The sequence below is a fragment of the Nerophis lumbriciformis genome, linkage group LG28 (assembly GCF_033978685.3).
Source record: "Nerophis lumbriciformis linkage group LG28, RoL_Nlum_v2.1, whole genome shotgun sequence".
In the NCBI taxonomy this organism is placed as follows: Eukaryota; Metazoa; Chordata; class Actinopteri; order Syngnathiformes; family Syngnathidae; genus Nerophis; species Nerophis lumbriciformis.
The window spans coordinates 3601539-3629056 of NC_084575.2; the positions used below are offsets into that span (position 1 = coordinate 3601539).

Below are 27518 nucleotides of genomic sequence, written 5' to 3' on the forward strand. Positions count from 1 at the left end.
TATATATATATATATATATATATATATATTGACCCACATGTATAATATCAATGTTTATGTTGTCCATGGAAAGAAGTTAGTAAGAAGCAAAAGAAAAACAACCAACCATGGATGACAAAAGGACTGAAAAATGCTTGTCACAAAAAAAAGACATTATATGGAATATTAATAACACAGACATCTATAGAGGCAGAAAATAAGTATAAGAAATATAAAAACAAGCTAATTGGTATACTAGGAACATGTAAGAAGGAATACTACAGACAATTATTAAAGAAGAACAGAAACAACATGAGAGCAACATGGGGCATCCTAAATAGCATCATTAAAAATGCTGCTAAGAAAGATTACCCCCAGTACTTTCTACATGGAAATACAAAAAATGACAATATGAACCAAATACTTGAATGTTTTAATGATTACTTTGTTAATATCGGAACAAATGTGGAACAAAGATTTCCAAATGCAGATGATGGATCAGTTGAGGACTTGAGTGAGCTCATAGACAGAAATCCCAATTCCATGTTTCTTAAGAACGTGACAAAAGAAGAAATAATCAAAATTGTAAAACATTGTAAATCCAAGACCTCAACCGACTGTCATGGAATAGATATGGTAACCATAAAAAAGGTTATAGAAGACATTTCAGAACCTCTGACATATATCAGCAACGTATCATTTCTAACCGGCTAATTCCCTGACAAAATGAAAATTGCAAAATGGGTTATGGGTTATACTTGTATAGCGCTTTTCTACCATCAAAGTACTCAAAGCGCTTTGACAGTATTTTCACATTCACCCATTCAAACACACATTCACACACTGATGGCCGGAGCTGCCATGCAAGGCGCTAACCAGTAGCCATCAGGAGCAAGGCGTGAAGTGTCTTGCTCAAGGACACAACGGACGTGACTCGGATGGTAGAAGGTGGGGATTGAACCCCAGTAACCAGCAACCCTCCGATTGCTGGCACAGCCACTCTACCAACTTCGCCACGCCGTCCCCATGGTATGTATATATTATTATTGTTGTAAATATAAATCTTTATATATTTAAAAATGCTGGTCCTTTTTCAGAGGTTGTCAAGAAGGTCACACATACAATAATGTGTGTGCGTGTGTGTGTGTGTGTGTGTGTGTTCTTGAGACATGAAGAAGAAAAAGAATCTTCTATATGAGGAGGTGTGAACAAGTGATGACATAAATCATGGTCCCAATAACATTGCATCTAATACTAGAGTCCGTGAACATTGCTCCAAAGTCAGGGTTTTTTGTTGATTTAATGTGCATAAAAATATTAACATTGACAGGTGCAAAGGCAGCAATATATGATAAAACAAGACGGCAGCTAAAGAAGGACTTCCCTATTCATCCCCAAAAAACCTGCCAGGTGAGCAGCTGATTTGACCACTTCTGGTGCTGACGTAAGACAACCTGCGTCCCATATGTTTATTTGAATGAAATAAGTTTATTTCCATCATATAATCAACCATCAACCATTCTGTGTGACCAGTTTAACAGTACAGATGATACATATTTAACAATCATACACATTTACACACAAAAAGAAAAGAAAAAGAATGACGGAAAAAGGAATAGGCTGAAGCCAAAGCTTATATTTGGGGGGATTACCCCCAATACTTCTTAGACGGGAACACAAATAATGACAACATAAAGGAAGTAGTTGAAAGCTTCAATAATTACTTTGTAAATATTGGAAGAAAGGATTCCAGACCCAGTTTCAATTGAGGACTATAATGATACCATAGAGCCAAATCCCAACTCCATGTTCCTCAGTAATGTGACACAGGAGGAAATAGTTATAATCCTGTAATCTAAGACTTCAACTGATTGTAATGGAATTGATATGGAAACCATAAAAAAGGTTCTAGAAGAGATCTCAGGACCATTCATGTATATTAGTAACCTATCATTTCAAATACCCAAACTAAATGAAAATAGCTAAAGTTGCACCAATTTATAAGACTGGAGACAAACACCAATTTACAAATTATAGACCTGTTTCTTTACTTCCACAGTTTTCTAAAATCATTGAAAAAGTGTCCAATAACAGATTAGAGAGTTTCACAAACAAACATAGAATACTAGAAGAGAAGCAATATGGATACACAGCTAATATTTCAACTTTGATGGCTTTAATTGAAATGACAGAAGAAATGAGCAATGCAATAGATAGTAAAAAATGTGCAGCAGCAGTGTTGTTGGATCCAACTAAAGCATTTGACACAATTAATCACAATATTTTCATCAAAAAACTAGAAGGATATGGCATCAGAGGGTTGGTCTTAAACTGGATAAGAAGTTATTTAACCAACAGGAAACAATACGTGAAGCTAGGCCAACACACTTCTACAACACTAAATATATCCTGTGGTGTACCTCAGGGATCAATACTAGGACATAAATTATTCAATCTCTATATAAATGACATTTGTAATGTTACAAAATATTTAAAGTTAGTATTATTTGCAGATGATACAACAGTGTTTTTTTCAGGAGAGAACACACAGAAGATAATACAAATAATAACAGAAGAAATGAACACATTAAAAAGATGCTTTGACAATATTTGAATCTCAGTAAAAGTAAAATAATGCTATTTGGTAACAGTAGAAGAGAAAGTCAAACACAAACACAAATAGACGGAATAGAAATTCAAAGAGTAAATGAAACCACATGTCTAGGTATAATAATTGATGAAAAATGACTTCATATTCTCTACTGCTCACTAGTGTTACATATCTGACTTATTGTGTAGAAATATGGGAAATAACTACAAAAGTACACTTCATTCATTAACTGTGTTACAAAAAAGATCAGTTATAATAATACATCATGTTGGATATAGCGCTTGTATGCATGCATGTGTGATGTATCATGTTGTATGCATGCATGTGTGATGTATCATGTTGTATGCATGCATGTGTGATGTATCATGTTGTATGCATGCATGTGTGATGTATCATGTTGTATGCATGCATGTGTGATGTATCATGTTGTATGCATGCATGTGTGATGTATCATGTTGTATGCATGCATGTGTGATGTATCATGTTGTATGCATGCATGTGTGATGTATCATGTTGTATGCATACATGTGTGATGTATCATGTTGTATGCATGCATGTGTGATGTATCATGTTGTATGCATGCATGTGTGATGCATCATGTTGTATGCTTGCATGTGTGATGTATCATGTTGTATGCATGCATGTGTGATGCATCATGTTGTATGCTTGCATGTGTGATGTATCATGTTGTATGCATGCATGTGTGATGTATCATGTTGTATGCATGCATGTGTGATGTATCATGTTGTATGCATGCCTGTGTGATGTATCATGTTGTATGCATGCATGTGTGATGTATCATGTTGTATGTATGCATGTGTGATGTATCATGTTGTATGCTTGCATGTTCCAAATAAACTCAACTCAACTAACACTTGGTGGACATTCAAGCCACAAAATGCAAATGGAGTATTGTTGGTGTATTTTGGATGGTTATAGAGGACCTCCCATTGGCTCCATTGCAAGTGGTCTTTTATTTACATTTATGAGATAGAATTAGGGCTGGGTGATATATGGAATATACTGGATATATCGTGGGTTTGTCTCTGTGCGATATAGAAAATGACTATATGGTGATATTGGAGTATACGTTCTCACACAGTTGCTTTTAGCTGCAGACATTACACTACAGGCTCTTCTCACTCTTTCTTGTCTCTCCTTCTCACAAAGACATAAAACAAGCGCACCTTCTTACATACGTCACATACTGTCACGTGTGCAACGTCATACGCTCTCACGGAGCAGACAGGTAGCGGCATGGTAACGTTAGCTGTGGTGCTAGTGGTAATACGAGAGAAAGAAGGTGCCAATCTGGTAACAAATGAAGGAATAATTCATTCCCAAGACAAACAGCAGGGGGTCCATCGTCTGGCGGTGGTTTGGCTTCAAATCAAATCAAATCAAATCAACTTTATTTATAAAGCACATTTAAAATTTACCACAGGGGTAGCCAAAGTGCTGTACAATGAACAGGTTAAAAGATAAAACGAGTACCGAGCAAACACAACACAACACAAACAGAACACGATAAAAAATAAATAATTAAAATAGAATTAATAAAAACATAAAAACAGGATCACAGCAGGTGTATTATGGGGCGCCATTGCAGGATGGATATCACTCAGTGTTAAAAGCCATGGAATAAAAGTATGTTTTTAAGAGAGATTTAAAAACAGGAAGAGAGGAGGCTTGTCTAACACTCAGGGGTAGGTCGTTCCAGCGGGTAGATGGTGAACAAGTATGGGGCAAAAGCGTTGCTACAAAAAGTAGCAGCACTGCTAATGTAGCATCATTTGAAAAGTCACCCGCTAGAGAATGAAGAGTGCTTGAAACTCTGCATGTCAACATCTCTGTTCAGTGCCACACCCACAAAATGCCCAAGCAACCATTTCCACATCAACACCGTATGAAACAAATAGTCAACAGCAGAAGGACATAACGTCCGCAGGAACCTACCACATAGTGAAGGACATACACTATTTGATTTCCTATTATGCAGCTCTTTTTTTTTTATTTGACACTTATTGAAATATCTTGACATCATGCACAAAAGTGTACTTTATTTGTTTTAAACCATTGTAGTGGCATTCTGTACAGAAAGTGTACTTTAATTTAGTGTTGTTTTGATATGTCATCTTAGTGACATCATGCACAAAAGTGCACTAATAGCTTGTTTTAAAATGTCTGACAATCTTGCACTTTCTGTTTTGAAATGACATGAATGTTTGTGCCACTGCTTAATAACTGTTTAATAAATACACTTTTGCTAAATTGACTTAGTTGTGGTTCCCTCTCTGCATGAAAGTTTAAAAGTAGCATATATTAATGCAGTATGAAGAAGAATGTTTTAAAGTAGACACATAGAATCATCATACTGCTGTGATTATATGCATCAAGTGTTCATTCAAGGCTAAGGCAAAATATCCACATATATATGGTGTATCGTGACATGGCCTAAACATATCCACATATATATGGTGTATGGTTATATGGCCTAAACATATCCACATATATATGGTGTATCGTGACATGGACTAAACATATCCACATATATATGGGGTATCGTGACATGGACTAAAAATAGAGATATTAATAAAAGGCCATATCGCCCAGCCCTACTTGAAATGTGATTTGTTTTATATATATCCACCATCATGTCTTTTATAAAGATTGTGAACAATAGAAAAATTCCCAAAAAGTGCAGTTCCCCTCTAAATTCCAATGATTAGATTTAAGACTTGAAGTGTATGAGCATGAAGTGATGAAGCCTACTTGGATGAGTCTTCTAAGACAAAGTGAACAGTCCAGTTGTGATGGATTGAATGCCCTGAGAATAAAATGATATGTGCTTACTTGGACTGTGATGAAGCTGTGAGGACTCAGGTGCTTTGTCTTCATGCTCTTCAGTCTTCACAGAGACAACAGTCAGTGGAAACTTGCTGACATCATCCTCCTCCTGCCCTACAACACACTCTCCCTCCTCTTCCGCTTTCATGTGTGGATCCTCCTCTTCCTCTTTAATGTGGGTGGGCTGTGGATCATTATCTTCCTCTTTAATGTTCGTGGGCTGTGGATAATCCTCTTCCTCTTTAATGTGAAGGGGCTGTTGAACGTCTGTTGGGTAAATAAGTCAATAAGATAAAGAGAGAATATAAATAGTTTTGGACTGACACTGTTAACACAATGACATTATTTGTGTTCTTTTGTGTGTTGTTTTAAAAGAGTGTAACAAAACAACCAATAAAAACACGGAAATACTTCCTTTTGTCCCAGCCACTAAAATTCATTCAAAAGTGAGTAAAAAACAGACTTGGAAATTTGATGAGGAGCAAGTTTTTTTATAAGTACAAGGCAGCATTGATTGAGGCATTCTTAACTTTACACTCACTGATATAAAGTCTGTAAATATGTTATTCTGTATACGGTCTATGACACCTAAACTTTATCTCTAAACTTAACCACAATTTGTGGTGTAGAATGACGTCTGGAACTCAAGATAGTTCCACATGTCTGGGAACGCCACCGACGGATAATCCTTGATATTACTCAACAAATCTTTAGGGATCTATTCCGTTTCATAATTAGATTTTTTTCTCGTATCTGCTTTTCGCAGGAAGATCTCGGCCAGGGGTGTTTAAACTAATTTTAGATGGGGGGGCCACGTGGAGGAAGATCTACTCCAAATTGGCCGGACTGGTAAAATCACGGCAAGATAACGTAAAAAATAAAGACAATTGCAGATTGTTTTCTTTGTTTAAAAATAGAACAAACACATTCTGAAAATGTACGAATCATGTTGTTGTTGTTTTTTTTACATACAATAGTATTCTATCTTTAGTTGTCCTTTTTTACACTTTCAGAATCAATTATGTGATAATGTTCATCAGTCAACTCATTGGTGTTCATTTTCAATCTATCAAGATAAATAAATAATATCAAAATCAAATTACAGGATGTTATTGATGTAGTTTGCTAATTTTCCCCGACTGGTGCGCTAACATCATGTGTTTTAGTTGTGTTTTACATATGTAGCATTATCTACAAAGATACAAAAAATTGCTATTGCAACATTTAGAGGACACATTTAAAACAGCAGTTTCTTTCATTCAAAAATGTTGACTCATTTTTGTACTTAGCAAACTCATCCCGTCTCATTCACTCATTCACACACTAATGGCGGGATCTGCCATGCAAGGCGCTTACCACGACCCATCAGGAGCAAGGGTGAAGTGTCCTGCTCAAGGACACAACAGACATGAATAGGTTGGTAGAAGGTGGGGATTGAACCAGGAACCCTCAGGCACGGCCACTCTACCAACTGCGCCACTAGCCTTCCACCATCGACCTGCCTGCTAGCCTTCCACCATTGACCTGCCTACTAGCCTTCCACCATCAACCTGCCTCCTAGCCTTCCACCATCGACCTGCCTGCTAGCCTTCCACCATCAACCTGCCTACCAGCCTTCCACCATCGGCCTGACTGCTAGCCTTCCACCATCGGCCTGCCTGCTAGCCTTCCACCATCGGCCTGGCTACCAGCCTTCCACCATCGACCTGCCTGCTAGCCTTCCACCGTCGACCTGCCTGCTAGCCTTCCACCATCGACCTGCCTACTAGCCTTCCACCATCGACCTGCCTGCTAGCCTTCCACCATCGACCTGCCTACTAGCCTTCCACCATCGACCTGCCTGCTAGCCTTCCACCATCGACCTGCCTACTAGCCTTCCATCGACCTGCTGTTTGCCTCCAGCCATTGGCTTTGTCTACGGGCTTCCACCCGTCGGCCTTGGTTGCTAGTCTTCAGCCCTGTCTGCTAACATCTTCAAAAGTGGTGAAACAAGTGGAACTTCTCCTCTCACTATGTCACAAATTATTATATTGTGTTTTATAATTTTGTGTGGTTTTACTGGTGTCCCAAATGGGTCTGGTCACCCCCACTCACGAGCTATGATACTTCAAGATGCACAGTTTGACATATTTGATAATTTGACATGTCATCATAGTGGCAGCTACAAAATAACCTCGGCCTTATCTCAGTTGAAGATTTCTGTGACTTTGGACACAACAAAATGGTTGCATACTATGGTAGAGTCCATTCATTCTTATTGTTTCCTTGTTTTGAGAGATCACGTCAACATTACTGCATCCTCCCCTATTGTGAGCACTTACTTTCACAGATTAAAGACCGACTCAAAAGATGGTAACTTTAAGCGCAAATGTTTAGTTACCGTATATTATTGTTATTGCTCTCAGAAAATGTTGAGACTAATCCAGGCCCTGATACACCTACACAATGTTTTACACCTGCGGCTTTTAAAACTAGATCTGGTTTTGGGATTATTCATATCAATGTTCGGAGTTTACTCCCTAAACTGGATATGATAAAGATCTGGATAAACTCAACAAATGCTGATATTGTAGTCTTATCTGAAACTTGGCTTAAACAATCTGTGCTTGATAAAGATATTTACATTCATGGCTATAATGTCTATCATACTGACCGACAAAGAAAAGGTGGTGGAGTGGCCATATATATTAAGCAGAGGTTTGATGCTAAATTAGTGCTCTCTGAATCAGTAAAAAAAGAACTTGAACTGTTAGCACTTGAAATTGAAATAGCTAGAAATCACCACATTATGGTAGTGGGGTGTTATAGGCCTCCATCTGCCCCTAGTAATTCCCTATCTACTCTTGTGAAGCTTCTGTCTCAACTGAAATACAAGGAAATAGTGATTTGAACTGGGACTGGCTCACATCTGCGTCGGACTCTTTGAAAGCACAGTGTGAATCTATAAATTTAACACAATTAATTAACTCAGCTACAAGACCTAATCCTAAATGCCCTCAAAAAGCTACACTCATTGACTTAATTCTAACAAATATGCCCTTTAAATGTGTTGCATCTGGTGTTTTCCCTAATGATGTGAGTGATCATTGTGTGATTGCAGTAGTGCGAGACACAAGGATTCCTAAAAGCAAGCCTCGTCTTCTTGAAAAACATAATATGAAATTATTTGAGACGCAAGCTTTTTTACATTTCATCTTTTTAATTGGGATAGAATTGCTCTTTTTGATAATGTTGAACTGGCTTGCAAATATTTTCACGAAAACTTCTTGAGTATAGTGAACAAACATGCCCCTTTTAGAAAACGTAGGGTTAAAGGACGTGACAATCAGTGGTTTACATCGGACCTGTCAGATGTATTGCATGAGCGTAATGCTGCTTGGGCCAGGGCACGCAAGTCAGGGTTAGAAGCAGATTGGTTGAATTTTAGAAAATTAAAAAATCAATTTACCTCTCTCCTTCAGAAAGTCAAATCAGAATTTTATTTCTCCACAACAACTGAAAACCTCAAACACCCAAAGAAGTTTTGGAAAATCATCAAATCTTTGTCCGCCTGCTGTAATTCAGTCAATCTCCCACCTAGTATACTTGTTGATGGTGTCAGAGTAAGGGACAGAAGAGAAATGGGTAGTCATTATAATAATCATTTTATTTCCTCTGGTTTTCTCTATAATTCTGACAACTTTACTGAAGTTCCGCTAACTCCAGAAAGAACCGTTGATAATACCCAGGTTTTTAACTTCACGCCCTTTACCACAACAGAGGTCATGAGGGCTCTAAAACAACTTAAACCTAGAAAGCCAGCTGGCTCAGATAAGTTGGAGCTGCTCTTCCTAAAGTTGGCAGCTGAAATTATGGCTGGACCATTGATTCACATTTTTAACCTTACTCTAATTTCAAATGAAATCCCCTTGGATTGGAAATCTGCCGTTGTAATCCCCCTATTAAAAGGAGGTGACCCTAGTAATCTAAATAATTACAGACCAATCTCTAAACTCTCTGTTCTGGCAAAAGTGCTAGAATCCCTTATCAGTGAACAGATAAAAGACTTTTTGGACACCAACCATATTCTGTCACCATTTCAGTCAGGTTTTGGCAGAAATCACAGTATTGTTACTGCTGCTATGAAGTTTATAAATGATGTAACTGAAGCTCTTGACAAGAAGCAGTGCTGTCTGTCCCTCTTCATTGACTTTTTCAAAGGCATTTGATACTGTTGATCATGTCATTTTAATCAAACGTCTTTCAGCTATTGGTTTTTCTCAGCAAGCAGTTGGATGGTTTGCAAATGACCTCACAAGCAGAACTCAGGCTGTTCAGATAGAGGGTTCCTTCTCGGACGTACTGCAAGTGAAAAAGGGTGTCCCCCAAGGTTCTGTGTTGGGCCCATTATTAATTTATAATTAATAATCTTGGACAGGATATTCCGAACTCAACTGTCCATTCCTATGCTGTCATGTACTGCACAGTACCCACTCCTGCTGAGGCCTTTAAATATCTACAATATGCATTTGACAGAGTACAAGAACAACTTTGCTATCTTCAACTGCTTTTAAATGCAGAGAAAACAAAGTGTATGTTCTTTACCACATCAAAAACTGTAAGATCAGCACTGTGTGAGAACATTTGAACAAGAAATGGGCAACGAAATTGTGTTAGTATCTGCTTTTAAATACTTAGGATTTTTAATTGATGACCACTTGAGTTTTAAGGAACATTCAGTATGTTGTAAAAAAACTGAAACTTTTTGGATTTTATTATAGAAACAAGTCTTGCTTTTCTTTTACTGTGAAACAGAAATTGGTGGAAACAACCTTTTTACCTGTTATTGACTATAGAGATGTGTTGTATATGAATGCTACTGCTGGTTGTCTCCACAAGCTGGATAGTGTGTACCACGGGGCACTGAGATTCATCACCAACTTACTCACCATTGTGTGTTCTACTCAATGGTTAACTTACTCACCATTGTGTGTTATACTCAATGGTTAACTTACTCACCATTGTGTGTTATACTCAATGGTTAACTTACTCATCATTGTGTGTTATACTCAATGGTTAACTGGACATCTTTAAGTGCTCGACGCCTCAATCATTGGTATGTGTTCATCTACAAAACCATTCTGGGTATCACCCCATCTTATCTGTCTTGTCTTTTTACAAAGAAACAAGGAAGTCACAATCTTCTTTCAATGAATGTTCTTCAATTTGTCGTCCCCAAAGTAAGAACTGAACTGGGCAAGAAAGCATTTAGGTTTTCAGCAGCGAAGGCTTGGAATAACCTACAATCCAATATTCAACTTCAAACCCTTGTTACATTGAATGAGTTTAAAGCATCTGTGAAAGGATTGCAGTCTACCTTGTCTGTATGCACATGTGTTATGTCAGCAAGTTTTAATATTGTACATTTGATGTTTTATGTGTTGTTTACTGTTTTTAATGTAACCTTGCTGCTGCCCTCTTGGCCAGGTCTCCCTTGGAAAAGAGATCTTTGATCTCTATGGGATTTTTACCTGGTTAAATAAAGAAGAAAAAACACAAACAAAAAAAAACCAGCTGTTTATTTGAAGTGTTAAAGAAGTCAACTATGTGTGCAGTGCAAGGTGAAATGCAGTTATGTCATCTTCTTGTCAATAACACACACGTCAAACTTTTGCGTGTGGTTGCTTCCTTATTTGTCATTATTCAAAGCTGATTTTAATGTGTAGCAGCGGCAGCTGAACTCAATGTGACAACGTGTCATAGTTACGTCAGTCAGCTGGAATTAAAAATACAAATAGTTGTGTCATTAGTCCAGAATCTTCACGGTCCTCATGGACGACATAATTAGGAACCAGTACTAAAAAAAATGGTACTTGGTATACATCCCTAATCTTCACCACTAAACCTTTGAAATATGCTGACATATGTGCTGCTAAAGGTAAATAAACAGTAGCCATATTGAATGTTTGCCTTCATTTGACCACGTGAGGTAAGGAGGACGGCCTCTAGGTCACATGGTTACACCCCAGCAATTACACTGTTGATGATTGATGAGCATTCATTTTTAAATGGTGGTGTTAAAAAGCAAGTATATCTCCATCTTTAGTCATAAATACTACCTACTCAGTGGCCTAGTGGTTAGAGTGTCCGTCCTGAGATCGGTAGGTTGGGAGTTCAAATCCCGGCCGAGTCATACCAAAGACTATAAAAATGGGACCCATTACCTCCCTGCTTGGCACTCAGCATCAAGGGTTGGAATTGGGGGTTAAATCACCAAAATGATTCCCGGGCGCAGCCACCGCTGCTGCCCACTGCTCCCCTCACCTCCCAGGGGGTGATCAAGGGTGATGGGTCAAATGCAGAGAATAATTTCGCCACACCTAGTGTGTGTGTGTGACAATCATTGGTACTTTAACTTTTAACTTTAACTTTAAATGTGGCCCCCGGATGAACATGTGTCACAAACATTGTATTAGATGATATGTGGATGTTGTGCTTACTTGGACTGTGATGAAGCTGTGAGGACTCAGGTGCTTTGTCTTCATGCTCTTCAGTCTTCACAGAGACAACAGTCAGTGGAAACTTGCTGACATCATCCTCCTCCTGCCCTACAGGACACTCTCCCTCCTCTTCCTCTTTCATGTGTGAGGGCTGTGGATCCTCTGAAGTGAAACTGTCCCCCTGCAGATGAGGGAGACATTCTTCTTGGTGTCCAATCAGCTGATGGATGTCTACAGGACACAAACAAAACACATTTTAACTCCTACATGCTAAATATTATATTGTACATGAAATATAGGGCTGTGGCTATTGAAAATGTTACTAATCAAGTGTTCTACTGGAAATGTTTTCGATTAATCGAGTAACTGGATAAAATAGTGTTGCTTGGTTAAAGACAAATTTAAGCGACTTTAAGACATTTCACTTAATAATGAACGGCCAATTGGTTTGAGATGGTATGAGATCAAGATGTCATCTTTAGATCAGGCTTTGTTTTTTCCACAATCACTGCCACATTAAAAAGTTAAAGTACCAATGATTGTCACACACACACTAGGTGTGGCCAGATTGTTCTCTGCATTTGACTCATCACCCTTGATCACCCCCTGGAAGGTGAGTGGAGCAGTGAGCAGCAGCGGTGGCCGCGCCCGGGAATCATTTTTATGGTGATTTAACCCCCAATTCCAACCCTTGATGCTGAGTGCCATTTTTATAGTCTTTGGTATGACTCAGTCGGGGTTTGAACTCACAACCTACCCATCTCAGGACGGACACTCTAACCACTAGGCCACTGAGTAGGTGGATGTAGCAGGTGTTGTAGTAGGTTAATGGCTGCACCAATATGAAGGAAATAACAGGTCAGTATAGCTTTTACACACATAAATAACTTGTCAAACCTGCCAGCTAGCAGGCTAGGTTTACAGCGTCAGTTACCATGGTAACTGACTCTGACTTACCTCTCTTATTTTTGGAGGTCAAACTCTGGAGCTTTACATACTCAGGAGTTTGCACTTAACCTGCTCTCTGGAATATTCCCCCGGTGACTGTGTGAGTTTTGTGTAAACATGTTGATACACTTTGTTACAAACTGAGAGGAACATCAACCTCTCATAAATATTGTGTGTCTGAACATCCTCACATGACAATTCATGACAATTTGGGAATGGCACCATTCCCAAATTATGTCGGTTCTATTGATAACCTCACTAACAACTTTGACAATGCCCTGCGCAAAACCATTGATAGTATAGCACCGCTAAAACAAAAAAGGGCCCCTAAAAGGCGCACCCCGTGGTTTACAGAGGAAACCAGAGCTCATAAATTATCATGTAGAAAGTTGGAACGCAAATGGCGCGCAACCAAGCTTGAGGTTTTCCATCAAGCATGGAGTGATAGTTTAATATCGTATAAACGCATGCTTACCTTAGCTAAAGCTAAATATTACTCAAATCTCATCCGCCTCAACAAAAACGACCCTAAATTTTTGTTTAGTACAGTAGCATCGCTAACCCAACAAGGGACTCCTCCCAATAGCTCCACCCACTCGGCAGATGACTTTATGAATTTCTTTAATAAGAAAATTGAACTCATTAGAAAGGAGATTAAAGACAATGCATCCCAGCTACAACTGGGTTCTATGAACACAGATACAACTGTATCTACGACGGATACTGCAATACAAAATAGTCTCTCTCTTTTTGATGAAATAACATTAGAGGAACTATTACAGCGTGTAAGTGGGATAAAACAAACAACATGTTTACTTGACCCACTTCCTGGGAAACTTATCAAGGAGCTTTTTGTATTATTAGGTCCATCAGTGCTAAATATTATAAACTTATCACTTTCCTCTGGCACTGTTCCCCTAGCATTCAAGAAAGCGGTTATTCATCCTCTGCTCAAAAGACCTAACCTTGATCCTGACCTCATGGTAAACTACCGACCGGTGTCCCACCTTCCCTTTATTTCGAAAATCCTCGAAAAAATTGTCGCACAGCAGCTAAATGAACACTTAGTGTCTAACAATCTCTGTGAACCTTTTCAATCCGGTTTCAGGGCAAATCACTCTACGGAGACAGCCCTCGCAAAAATGACTAATGATCTACTGCTCACGATGGATTCTGATGCGTCATCTATGTTGCTGCTTCTTGATCTTAGCGCTGCTTTCGATACCGTCGATCATAATATTTTATTAGAGCGTATCAAAACACGTATTGGTATGTCAGACTTAGCTTTGTCGTGGTTTAACTCTTATCTTACTGACAGGATGCAATGCGTCTCCCATAATAATGTGACCTCGGACTATGTTAAGGTAACGTGCGGAGTTCCTCAGGGTTCGGTTCTTGGCCCTGCACTCTTTAGCATTTACATGCTGCCGCTAGGCGACATCATACGCAAATACGGTGTTAGCTTTCATTGCTATGCTGATGACACCCAACTCTACATGCCCCTAAAGCTGACCAACACGCCGGATTGTAGTCAGCTGGAGGCGTGTCTTAATGAAATTAAACAATGGATGTCCGCTAACTTCTTGCAACTCAACGCCAAGAAAACGGAAATGCTGATTATCGGTCCTGCTAAACACCGACATTTATTTAATAATACCACCTTAACATTTGACAACCAAACAATTACACAAGGCGAATCAGTAAAGAATCTGGGTATTATCTTCGACCCAACTCTCTCCTTTGAATCACACATTAAGAGTGTTACTAAAACGGCCTTCTTTCATCTCCGTAATATCGCTAAAATTCGTTCTATTTTATCCACTGGCGACGCTGAGATCATTATTCATGCGTTCGTTACGTCTCGTCTCGACTACTGTAACGTATTATTTTCGGGTCTCCCTATGTCTAGCATTAAAAAATTACAGTTGGTACAAAATGCGGCTGCTAGACTTTTGACAAGAACAAGAAAGTTTGATCATATTACGCCTATACTGGCTCACCTGCACTGGCTTCCTGTGCACTTAAGAAGTGACTTTAAGGTTTTACTACTTACGTATAAAATACTACACGGTCTAGCTCCGTCCTATCTTGTCGATTGCATTGTACCATATGTCCCGGCAAGAAATCTGCGTTCAAAGAACTCCGGCTTATTAGTGATTCCCAGAGCCCAAAAAAAGTCTACGGGTTATAGAGCGTTTTCTATTCGGGCTCCAGTACTATGGAATGCCCTCCCGGTAACAATTAGAGATGCTACCTCAGTAGAAGCATTTAAGTCCCATCTTAAAACTCATTTGTATACTCTAGCCTTTAAATAGCCCCCCTGTTAGGCCAGTTGATCTGCCGTTTCTTTTCTTTTCTCCTCTGCTCCCCTTTTCCTTGAGGGGGGGGGGGGGCACAGGTCCGGTGGCCATGGATGAAGTGCTGGCTGTCCAGAGTCGGGACCCGGGGTGGACCGCTCGCCTGTGCATCGGCTGGGAACATCTCTACGCTGCTGACCCGTCTCCGCTCGGGATGGTGTCCTGCTGGCCCCACTATGGACTGGACTCTTACTATTATGTTGGATCCACTATGGACTGGACTCTCACAATATTATGTCAGACCCACTCGACATCCATTGCTTTCGGTCTCCCCTAGAGGGGGGGGGTTACCCACATATGCGGTCCTCTCCAAGGTTTCTCATAGTCATTCACATCGACGTCCCACTGGGGTGAGTTTTTCCTTGCCCGTATGTGGGCTTTGTACCGAGGATGTCGTTGTGGCTTGTGCAGCCCTTTGAGACACTTGTGATTTAGGGCTATATAAATAAAGATTGATTGATTGATTGATCTTCCTATAGACAATCTATTGAAGAAAAGTGTTAATAATAAATATAAAGTTAGTAAAGATGTGAGAGTAAGAAGTAAACAAACCTGTTGTGTGTAACACAACTTGATGTTTTTCATGTTGTCGCTCCTTCTCCTCTCTTGTTGGACAAAGTTCCTCCTCGTACTCTGCTATGGTTCTTTCGCACATTTTCACACAATCACAACACTTTACACTCACACTTGATCTCTGCTTAGCGATGTGTTTTCATCTCTCTTTGTTAGCAGCTAACAAGCTAAGCTAACTAGCAAGCTAAGCTAGCTGGAGAAGTGCGCTCAGACTAATATACAAACAGTTATTATGACTCTATTTAATAGAGTGTAATAAAGGACATATATGTGTACATGGACGCACAGATTAAGAACACTGAACTGTGACGACTGCAATAACGTCTTCACCGTCAGACGCCATCTTGCTTTATCCTCGCCCTGTTTGGTTCGCGCGCAGTTTTGTCAGATCTCGCGAGAGAAAAAATTAACCAGCTCTTTTCGAGATCTTGCGAGAGAAACAAGTAACCAGCTCTTCCCCCCCACCTCCGGTGAAAATAAAAATAAACTTTTGCATTTTCAAAAACAAAGACATACAACTTATTTTGGTAAATAAACAGTAGCTTATATGACCCCTTTAAATGATAAGTTGGCTGATCAGAGCGAGACGAGTCGTGGCTCCTCAGCTTCATGCAGGACGGAGTGGTAGGAGGCGTGGGCGAGGTTGACTGACTGCAAAAGACCACACCATTATTTTTAAATCAATCTAAATATTGCTCTAGTTGGTATTTGTGTTTTAAATCCTGTTGTAAAGGTTTGTACCTTCAACTGTAGTTGTAAATATTAAGTGGAATTGTATTATAATAACCGAATATATTCCCTTATTTTGGAATAGTTGCAATTAAAGCAATACATGAATCACAACAGCTGTAGTCTCAGCACTTTGTAGCGCCCTCTGGCGTGAGTGTAAAAGCTTACAGCACCTGGTATTCCCAGGCGGTCTCCCATCCAAGTACTAACCAGGCCCGACCCTGCTTAGCTTCCGAGATCGGACGAGATCGGGCGTGTTCAGGGTAGTATGGCCGTAAGCCGAAAGACGAGGTAAAACCAACCTTTTTAAATGGAACTCTTACAGACGGGATGGAAGACATCCATCCATCCATTTTCTACCGCTTGTCCTTTTTGGGGTCGCGGGGGGTGCTGGAGCCTATCTCAGCTGCATTCGGGCAGAAGGCGGAGTACACCCTGGACAAGTCGCTACCTCATCACAGGGGGTGAAAGACAATTATTATTTATCTTAGAGCCTGTCGCGCATGCGTACACTAATGTGCTTTTTGTGGCTGTGTGAGGTGCAGCTCTCCATCCATTGTCTACCGCTTGTCTCTTTTGGGGTGGCGGGGGGTGCTGGATCACAGCTCTCAACACTGCTTTATGCGTAGGGACCGTCAATAAATCAACATTGCCTTGAAAATTGTATATCTGCTACATCAAAACACTGATTCATCTAAAAGAATGTAAATAATTAGTCATACCTCCTTATTGTGCATGCCCATTATTTCATAATTTTAAAATTATATCCATGTTTAATATAAAAAAATAAGGATATTTTCCCAATAGTCTCAATGTCATACAACTTGGTAACCTAATTCCACTTATTAGTCATGCTAACCTTTTAGTGTAACGCACACCCTTTTATTTTAAAATAGGGTTTTATTTAAAATACGTTTTTTAGTAAAAATCATGTGCATGATAAGTCTTATACAGATAATTATCAACATTTGTATTAGCTCCAAATGAGAGTCAAGTTGGTTTTATGTTGGATAGTCGTAGTTGTTGCGGGAGCTAAAAATGAAACCATGGTTTTCAATATTACTAATTTATATAAAATCCAATTAAACTTACAATTTAAAACAAAAAGGTGTGAAACACATTAGAAAAATCACTTCTAATATTTAAAATGAATTTGGGATTTTAGGTCATATGACCAGGAATCTATTGAAAATAAACATTTGTTTTTAATATCAAAATGTTTTTGATCCTATTTTAAAATAAAAGGACTAATATAAAGTGGAATTGGGTTACTAAGTTGCATGATGACATGGAGACTTTTAAAACAAATAAATATTGTTTACATTAAAAAAATATTTAAATTATAAAATCAGGAACGATATTAAAATGTCGGAATATTTATTTGACCTCTTTTTAGATGAATCAGTGTTTTGATGTAGCAGATATACATCTTCGAAGACAATAGTAATTTATTGACGGTCCCTAAGCATAAAGTAGTGTTGAGAGCGGCACCTCTCCTGCAATCTCCCCGCAGCATGAGAGAGCAGTGTGGGCACAGTGAGGGGGAGCTTCCGCTGGAGCTCCGGAGGCAAATATCCACCGTGAAAGCAACTTGACCGCCGTAGCAAAGGAAGACAATCACACAGACAGTAAAAGCACATTAGTGTACGCATGCGCGCCAGGCTCTTAGATAAATAACAATTGTCTCCCATCCCGTCTGTAAGAGTTTCATTTATAAAGGTTGGTTTTACCTCGTCTTTCGGCTTACGGCCATACTACCCTGAACACGCCCGATCTCGTCCGATCTCGGAAGCTAAACAGGGTCGGGCCTGGTTAGTACTTGGATGGGAGACCGCCTGGGAATACCAGGTGCTGTAAGCTCTTACACTCACGCCAGACGGCGCTGTTTCTCACGTCTTGCAAAAAAGAAATGTTTTTTTATTTCACTTTCAGTTCAATTTACCCTAACATGTCTAATATTTATCCATCTTTGGGCTGTTTTTGCCATCTTACCCGGCTACAAAAACACATGTCATATTATAAATTGACCAGTCACGGACTTTTGAGCGCTGATAGTCCGTCAATATGTTCAACACCGGGGTGATATGAACCAATCAGCGTGCCTTATTCCAACATCTCACACTTTCTAAGCCAATCAGATCCGCCTCTGTCCAACTTTCTTCAACACATTTAATATTTGGCCAATGACAGAACGGCTGGTTTACTTCCGGCCTCATTAGCATATTTCAACATTTAACCAATCACGGATGATGATGACATTCCGCTACCTCCCAAGAAAGGAACTTCTTTTCAAAACATTTTATACTTTTTTAACACTTGAACGTTCAGACCATATTTAATTTTCTGCAGCTGATAAGAAGAGGGGAGAGTATTATTCACCTGTTCACGTTTAGTAAGGTGAAGATACACAACTACAAGAAGTGAATGCAGTAACAGTTTGGCCCTACAGACGTTCTAGCAATATAACAATATAACAATGTATCATAATTAATACACAATATGAGAATGTGTGCTGTATAAATGGATGAATGAATTACTTAATTTAATTACAACACAACACAAGCAAAATCATGACAGTAATATGCAGGGATTACCTAAACTGATGTGTTGTGTTATTTTAGTAATATGAAAGTGTTTTTGTTGTTGTTTTATTTCATTTATAATTAATTGAACACAACATTAAACCGAGTACAAGACCAAATGTGCCAGATTTTGCTAATGTATTGTGTTGATTAACAATAGGAAATATATGAAAATGATTTACTCGTCAATTACTTTATTTTATTTTTACAAAAGTTTAGACCCAAAATTAAAAGGCATACAAGAGCCCATGTATTTAAAAAGTATTAGTTTGCATTTCTCTTGAAGGACTTGGATGAATAAAGGCAGACACAACGTCTTCAAATCATGTCAGACTCGAGGTGGACTGTTGGCCTGAAACAGTTTGTCAGCACTGGGACCTGAAAAATACTCCTGACCTAAAAATACTCATACATAAAAACAACAAAAAAAAGAGCAAACAGGTGAAAGTAACGAGAAAAAGTTGCAATGTTGACTCTTATAACACAAGGTGTTTTTTCCCTTGAAAGCTGCCATTGCTCAAAAAATAATAATGAATCAAAATAATGTTGTAATGAATTATTGACCTATTGAAGGCTCCAATTACTGCACATTAACAATTCTACTTTGAAATATTTGTTGGGGGAAATATTACATATTTTGTGTGTTTGCATATAAAAGGCAACATTTTCTTTGACAAAAATAGCATAAAATATAAAATATATTAACGTATAATTGACGGATAGATCTGAAGTTGATATCAAAGTTTATAGGTTTAAGTTAAAAAAATAAAAATAGAGTATGATGTTGTGGGAGAACACCTTGCAGCCCTAACTCCGGGCGGGGTGGGGTTTGGTGGTAGCGGGCGTGTATATTGTAGCCCGGAAGAGTTAGGGCTGCATGGGATTCTGGGTATTTGTTCTGTTGTGTTACAGTGCGGATGTTCTCCCAAAATGTGTTTGTCATTCTTGTTTGGTGTGGGTTCACAGTGTGGCGCATGTTTGTAACAGTGTTAAACTTGTTTATACGGCCACCCTCAGTGTGACCTGTATGGCTGTTGATCAAGCATGTCTTGTAGTCACTTACGTGTGTCTACAGAAGCCAAATACAACATGTGACTGGGCTGGCACGCTGTTTGTACAGGCTGTAGAGGACGCTAAAGGCACCCCGCCCTCCGCCCGAATGCAGCTGAGATAGGCTACATCACCCCCCGCGACCCCGAAAGGGACAAGCGGTAGAAAATGGATGGATGTTTCTTTTCAAAATATTCCTGGTCATATGACCTAAAATCTCAAATTCACTTGATATTCGAAGTGTTTTTTTCTAATGACATTCACACCTTTTTGTTTTAAAATGTAAGTTTAATTGGATTTTATATACATTTGTAATATTGAACATCTTGGTTTCTTTTCTAGCTCCTGCTACAACTACGAATATCCAACATGTAACCAAATTAACTCTCAATTAGAGCTAAAATAAAATATATATTTTTGATAATTATCTTTATAATATTTATCATGAACTATGACTCACAACTACGACTCTTACTGGCCTACTGCCTTCGGTAATGGCACCATTACTGATAGTTCGGAAATCGGCACAATCTTGTGTTTTTTTTTTAGCCAAGGAACAAAAAAGGATTGTCCCAATTCAGCTGGTATACATCCACTGTTGTAAATGATGTTGCACAACGTTAATAATTTGTTAATAATTTTGTAGTGTATTTTCCGTAACATAGGGCACACCAGATTATGCCGATGAGCAGGTCTAGTCAGGTCTATTTTATACAAAAGGCGCACCGGATTGTAAGGCACATTAAAAGGGTCATATTATGATTTTTTTTTCTAAATTTAAAACCCTTCCTTGTGGTCTACATAACTTGTAATCTGCTCAGTTTGTGTCATCATAAAGCTCAGTTACATATTCAACCCATCTGGTTGCTATCCGTTTTGGTCTTTGATAGCTGCCTTTTTCCTAGTTTTTCTATGTGATTTTCCACCCCGACACATCACTACCTTATCGTGATGAGATGATTCGCGCGCCGCCATGACCTCAAGAGCTATGTCGGCTGGAGTCTAATACTCCTGGCAGGGTCTCCCATGCCGAACAGGTCGAAGGGTAGAGACCAGACCAAGAGTGATCCCACCAGTTCTCCAGGTTAGGGGTTGGATTTAGGGCCAATAACCTGCTCCCGTAAAAAAGAGTTTATTACAGAAACCCACAGCAGAGCAAATTCACTAGCGGGAAATGCTGTAGCCAGTCCTCGAAATGAGAGAGACACCATGACCCAAGGGCCGAAGCCAACAGAACCAACGGGACGCCCTAAGGCCGAAAAAGCTACTGCTGCACCCCAGAAAAACGATGAAGATTGGAAATTGGAATGTTTGAACACTTTACACAAGTGGCAATATAGCACTGGCAGCAAAATAACTAACCACCAAAGGAATCGACATCATAAGAATCTGCTAAACACACTGGACAGAACAAGGAAAAGTAGAATTGGCAGAAGGAGAAACAATCATTTACTCTGGAAGAGACGACGACAACCACAGGCAAGGCGTAGGCATACTAATGTCAAAAACTGCAGCAAGAGCCCTGATTGATTGGACACCTGTCAACAAAATAAATATTTAAGCCAGGTACCATCCCCAACACATCAAACTGACTTTCATACACACCTATGCCCCAACAGAATATGCAGAAGAACAAGCTAAGGACGATTTCTACAAGACGTACTTGACAGGAGGAACAAACACGACATGTTGATTGTGACAGGGTTATGAGAGAGTCATGGGCAAACATGGGCTCGGAAGAAGGAACAACAATGGAGAACGACTCTGCGAAATGTGTGACATGAATGAGCTGGTCATAACTGGGACTCGGTTCCCACAAAAATACATACTCAAGGCAACATGGGTATCTCCAGATGGGAAGACCAAGAATCAGATAGATCATACACTTGTCAATAAGCGTTTTAGAAATTCAGTAGATGATATACAAGAGCGAGCAGCACTGTGGTAGAGGGGTTAGTGCATATACCTCACAATATGAAGGTCCTGAGCAGTCCTGGGTTCAATCCCGGGCTCAGGATCTTTCTGTGTGGAATTTGCATGTTCTCCCCGTGACTGCGTGGGTTCTCTCCGGGTACTCCGGCTTCCTCCCACCTCCAAAGACATGCACCTGGGGATAGGTTGATTGGCAACACTAATTGGTCCCTAGTTTGTAAAAGTGAGTGTGAATGTTGTCTGTCTATCTGTGTTGGCCCTGCGATGAGGTGGCGACTTGTCCAGGGTGTACCCCGAATTCCGCCCGAATGCAGCTGAGATAGGCTCCAGCATTCCCCGCAACCCCAAAAAGGGACAAGCGGTAGAAAATAGATCGATATACAAGAGCATACAGGTCTGTAGACATCGGAAGGGACCACTATTTGGTTTGCACAACAATTAGGCTGAGGCTTAAGAGAAAACCTAATGAGAAGAAAAGCGCCAGAGTCAGGTATGACGCGGCAAAGCTGAGGAAGGAAAACATCTGGAAGACATTTCCCATCAGTCTAAGAAATAGGTACCAAGTCTTGGAGGAGGAGAAGCAGGGTGGAGTGGAAGATGAAGAGGTGGAACGCGACTTCAGAGTAATGGAGAAGGCTTACATGGAAGTAGCCGAGGCAGTCCTGGGCAGACCATCATCTTTTGCAGATAGATCATTGTTTTCAAGCTTCATGTGGCAGCCTCCTAATGTTAAGTGTTACCAAGCTCCTTGTGGCAGCCTCGTGATTGTAAGTAATAGGTTATGTGTTTGGTGATCTCTATCATTGTCATCCTTTTGATGTGATACATGCTAATTCTCTTTAGTCTCTATTTCAGGATTATGATTGTGGCAGTGTAAAGAATGCAGCTTGGAACTAGCAAGCAGGTATTTGTTGTTGCAGCATTTTAGGCAGACTCATGGGCATTTAAGAGGCAGTTATCGCTATCCATGTCCATATACACATAGCCCATGCCGTTTTAGTAAGCTACTAAATCATACATACAAAGTTCATGGTAAACAGCAAACTCCCACATGCAAAGACCTAACGACAAAAAGAGATTATTTTCAACACAAAAATCGACATCTGAGGCGTAATGAAACGGTTCCATGTATATTTTTAAAGGGGAACATTATCACAATTTCAGAAGGGTTAAAACCATTAAAAATCAGTTCCCAGTGGCTTATTATATTTTTCGAAGTTTTTTTCAAAATTTTACCCATCACGCAATATCCCTAAAAAAAGCTTCAAAGTGCCTGATTTTAACCATCGTTATATACACACGTCCATTTTCCTGTGACGTCACATAGTGATGCCAATACAAACACACATGGCGGAAAGAACAGCAAGCTATAGCGACATTAGCTCGGATTCAGACTCGGATTTCAGCGGCTTAAGCGATTCAACAGATTACGAATGTATTGAAACGGATGGTTGTAGTGTGGAGGCAGGTAGCGAAAGCGAGGATGAATTCGGCGATCGCCTTCTAACCAACGATTGGTATGTATTTGTTTGGCATTAAAGGAAACTAACAACTATGAACTAGGTTTACAGCATATGAAATACATTTGGCAACAACATGCACTTTAAGAGTGCAGACAGTCCAATTTTCATCAATTAATATATTCTGTAGACATACCCTCATGTCAGCAGGCCAGGGAAGCAAGGGTCGATATTCTTCTCTTGACGGTGTGAGCCAAGACATCCAGGGGGTTTAGCTCGCTCGTCTGCGGGAACAAACTGCCGCCATTGCTTGCCATGCTACCGAGGTCCTTTGTGCCTGAATTGCTCACACACTCCGGCAGATTCAATGGGGGTCTGGCGGCAGATTTCTTTGACTTTATGGTTGGAAATGCATCTGCTTTGAGTGTCGCAGGATATCCACACATTCTTGCCATCTCTGTCGTAGCATAGCTTTCGTCGGTAAAGTGTGCGGAACAAACGACTGACCATTTCGTCGGCTTTCCCCACAGCCTCGTATTTTGAACAAATTTCATCCAATTTCTTGCCACTTTGGCATCTTTGGGCCACTGGTGCAACTTGAATCCGTCCCTGTTCGTGTTGTTACACCCTCCGACAACACACCGACGAGGCATGATGTCTCCAAGGTACGGAAAACAGTCGAAAAAACGTAAAATAACAGAGCTGTTTTGACTCGGTGTTTGAGAAATGGCGGATTGCTTCCCGATGTGACGTCATCGCTCCGAGAACGAATATTAGAAAGGCGTTTAATTCGCCAAAGTTCACCCATTTAGACTTCGGAAATCGGTTAAAAAAATATATGGTCTTTTTTCTGCAACATCAAGGTATATATTGACGCTTACATAGGTCTGGTGATAATGTTCCCCTTAAAGACAAATGTATAGAGTACATTTAACACACACAAAAACAGGAAACACAACCAACATTCATTGATAGATTTTAAAGCTAATGTCAGACAAATCTGAAGCTGGGCCAATAGAGTCTGTCGATACAGATCATGAATTTGAAACACTTAGTTGTGATGATGCAACATAATTGAACCTGCAAATATCTATTGAACAGGAAATTGCTTGTATTTATTGAAGTTATAAAATATTGTTCATATTCTAAAGTCAGTTATTGATGAGGTCTTAAGTACAGCATCTTGGCCTGTCACAAAAGCTTTAGTTTGGGATGTATTTCAGCATCATAAACTACAAGTTCAAGAGTCACTAACTGATGAGCTGTCCACTGTCCTATCCCAATCTAATCAATTAGGCGTAGCTATCGCAAAGGACGGCCCCCTTGCTACTGCATATAAACGTAAACAGTCCTATACATCTCACTTTTCTGTTTTAGAGCCAGTTGAGTACATACCAGATGCCCAGTGGAATAAGGCCAAGGCAAAGCTGTAGCCAACTTCAAGAAAGCGACAAAGGCTAAAGTTTACTACATACCACTGCACCCAAAAGGCCAAACCACAGAAAGCTTGGAAAGTGAGAGAATGGCTTTGTTGTCAGAAATAAAAAAGTGTGACAATGAAGTGGTGATAAAAGCAAAAATGGAAAAAACCTTCTCCCACAGACGACGAGAGGTCGTTGAACAGAGGCCCGTGATAGAGGGATTCAAAAACCGGTGGCCTTCCCTGTTCCAGCAGAGTGAAGTAAGTTAACTTGTATTTTTATGTATTTAACTGTAAGAAAATGGCAAATTTTTCTAAATACATTTTATTGAATATTTTTCAGATAAATGAGGAGTTCTTGTGGATCACTACTGTCATGACTGTGTGATCATGTTTTGTTTTAGTCATGTTCGGTTTTGTTTTTGGACTTTTTGTGCACTTTTGTTTGTTTTGTCACCGTATCAACCATTAGTTTTCACCTGTCACGTCACGCACCTGTTTCACGTTTTGAGTCACGCACCTGTTTTCACTAATCATGTCTGTAGTATTTAAGTTCATTGTTTTCAGTTTGTCTTTCTGGCGACATCCGGATTCATACCCGTGTCACACTCTTACCTCTGCGCACTTCATAGTCCATGCCAAGTAAGTTTTTTGTTTATTAATGCCACAGTTAGTGTTTTTGTTTAATTGTTCACAGTTTCTGCCTATGTGCAAGTTTTGTTTTCAATAGCCTAGTTTTGTACCTTCCTTTTTGATGTATAGTGTTAAAATAAATCATCTATTCACCTTCACGCCATGTCTGGTCCAAATCACTTGCACTTCGGGAGAACAAACCACGCCATAGTTCTAGTCGTGACAACTACAAAGTCACTGCAGTCAAAGTTTGTGTCACAACTGCACCACTTTTCACTCAAGCTGATGCACATCTTCAAAAGCAGAGGAGGAGTGAAGGGGCAACAAATCAAAGAAGTTCTGGCAAACATAGATTTGGTAAGTAGAAATGGTAGAACTGTTTTATTGAATTGATTTATTTATATATAGTAAGTGGCCTAAGCTTTGTGCAAAATAGTTTAGTGTTTCCCTTTCATTCATCCACTTTTTTGGTGTGCAAAGCAACTACAAGCTGGTTTGGGGCCTTTATGGTTGTGTGCCCTGCTCAGAAATGTGTTACAGATGTTATACTCTAGTCTTCAGAAGCTGTGCTCGTTTATCTAGTTTTCTTTACACCCTCTAGTCAACTTGCCCCCCTCCCTGTGCCACTGTTGCACCAATATTTAGCTACATTCTGTTGAGATTTTCCACCCTGCTTTAGTGTGACGACATTGACATCAGGAGGGAGTGCATCCTGAGAAGCCTTGTTATCTACCTCAATGAAGATCCACACACTTTCTTCAAGGAATATCTGCTAAGTTAATAGTTTGTGTTACACAGTAGCATGAAATAGTCTTACCCATTCTTATTTACATATATTGTGGTCCTCGGAGCTCAACACACTACAACTTTTTGAATAAACAATGGGGATCCTTGAATTTGTATTTTTGTTTGAAATTTACTGGTAAGTGCAAGAAAAGAAATAGTCAGAGTCTCGTAAGCTGGTAGTGGCAAACGGGCGGAGGCCCTGTGGAGTAAAACAGCTATTTCTGTGCCACAGGTCCTTCTCTATAGGGATGTGGTTGCCTAAAGGATCATGCTGCAGTAATTGCATTATGTTCATGGCTGCTTGCTGAACTTATTTACTGGACAATTTCAAATATTATATATATATATATATATATATATATATATATATATATATATATATATATATATATATATATACACACACAGGTAAAAGCCAGTAAATTAGAATATTTTGAAAAACTTGATTTATTTCAGTAATTGCATTCAAAAGGTGTAACTTGTACATTATATTTATTCATTGCACACAGACTGATGCATTCAAATGTTTATTTCATTTAATTTTGATGATTTGAAGTGGCAACAAATGAAAATCCAAAATTCCGTGTGTCACAAAATTAGAATATTACTTAAGGCTAATACAAAAAAGGGATTTTTAGAAATGTTGGCCAACTGAAAAGTATGAAAATGAAAAATATGAGCATGTACAATACTCAATACTTGGTTGGAGCTCCTTTTGCCTCAATTACTGCGTTAATGCGGCGTGGCATGGAGTCGATGAGTTTCTGGCACTGCTCAGGTGTTATGAGAGCCCAGGTTGCTCTGATAGTGGCCTTCAACTCTTCTGCGTTTTTGGGTCTGGCATTCTGCATCTTCCTTTTCACAATACCCCACAGATTTTCTATGGGGCTAAGGTCAGGGGAGTTGGCGGGCCAATTTAGAACAGAAATACCATGGTCCGTAAACCAGGCACGGGTAGATTTTGCGCTGTGTGCAGGCGCCAAGTCCTGTTGGAACTTGAAATCTCCATCTCCATAGAGCAGGTCAGCAGCAGGAAGCATGAAGTGCTCTAAAAGTTGCTGGTAGACGGCTGCGTTGACCCTGGATCTCAGGAAACAGAGTGGACCGACACCAGCAGATGACATGGCACCCC

At 39.6% G+C, this 27518-nt stretch overlaps 2 protein-coding genes and 2 non-coding genes across 4 annotated transcripts in view; 1 reads left to right on the forward strand and 3 right to left on the reverse strand.

The window, feature by feature from the left end:
- LOC140680121 (uncharacterized) overlaps positions 1 to 27518 on the reverse strand; it is a 1112395-nt gene that overhangs the window by 262980 nt on the left and 821897 nt on the right. The gene's annotated exons all lie outside the window — the stretch shown is intronic.
- Positions 1 to 27518, reverse strand: part of LOC133570551 (uncharacterized) — a 270169-nt gene that overhangs the window by 216274 nt on the left and 26377 nt on the right. The gene's annotated exons all lie outside the window — the stretch shown is intronic.
- LOC133571135 (5S ribosomal RNA) lies at positions 16685 to 16803 on the reverse strand. Its single transcript, XR_009810293.1, has one exon. It is a non-coding gene; the product is annotated as a 5S ribosomal RNA (ribosomal RNA).
- On the forward strand, positions 18265 to 18383 carry LOC140680210 (5S ribosomal RNA). The gene has a single exon (XR_012051422.1). It is a non-coding gene; the product is annotated as a 5S ribosomal RNA (ribosomal RNA).